Source organism: Triticum aestivum, chromosome 5D (genome assembly GCF_018294505.1).
Source record: "Triticum aestivum cultivar Chinese Spring chromosome 5D, IWGSC CS RefSeq v2.1, whole genome shotgun sequence".
NCBI lineage: Eukaryota > Viridiplantae > Streptophyta > Magnoliopsida > Poales > Poaceae > Triticum > Triticum aestivum.
Window position 1 is genome coordinate 489,726,442 of NC_057808.1, and position 383 is coordinate 489,726,824.

Genomic DNA, 383 nt, shown 5'->3' on the forward strand with positions numbered 1-383 from the left:
GGAGCGGCTGCTCGGCGGAGGGAGGCGCTGCTGGGCTCCTTTACCGGCGGCGGGGCAGCGGACGGCTGGGCGCGGCGCGGCGGCGGCTAGGAACCCCAGTCGCGCTCGGGAAAGACTGGTCGTTTGGTCGGGACTCGGGAGGGAGGCTCGCTTTTTAGGGGGGTGGGGGAGGCTTGTCCTATATGAAACGGCGCTTTCGGGTGTGTCCTGGTCGAGGAGCTGAATACGTATCGGTATCCGATACAGACACGCCGGGTCCGTATTTTTTGTCCCTTTTTTTTTCTTTTGCACTCTTCCCGCCATCGGTGCTGCAAGTCCTCTGCCTCGCCTGATCAGTCTGCCGCTCCTCCAAGGGGCCCTCGTCGACTGGACCTGATCAGGTA